Genomic DNA, 379 nt, shown 5'->3' on the forward strand with positions numbered 1-379 from the left:
AATAAAATAAACCGCGGGGAAAGGCGGAAAAAAAAATTTAAAAAAATTAAAAAAAAAAAAAAAGAGGGTGGGGATGGCGGAATTTAAAAAAAAAACAAAACCAAAAAAAATCCAGGCGGTGGGTGAGGGCTGCAAAAGAGGCTCTGCGTGGAAGGAAGCTTAAAGCTTGTGAACTCTTCTTGAACCGAGATTGGAGTCATATGGTCATAAATCATTGGGACATATACTCCGCCATTCACAAAGTGATCGCCTATTTGAGTCCGGCTTACCTTAGTCTCTGACGAGCCAAGCACAGGCAGACATAATATATTTTCACATCCAGCATCCACGCAATCAATAAGCGAGGAGTGACCCCCCCTCCCGCTGCCCCTCCCGGTAC

This window comes from Geospiza fortis, unplaced genomic scaffold (assembly GCF_000277835.1).
Source record: "Geospiza fortis unplaced genomic scaffold, GeoFor_1.0 scaffold1181, whole genome shotgun sequence".
Classification (NCBI taxonomy): Eukaryota; Metazoa; Chordata; class Aves; order Passeriformes; family Thraupidae; genus Geospiza; species Geospiza fortis.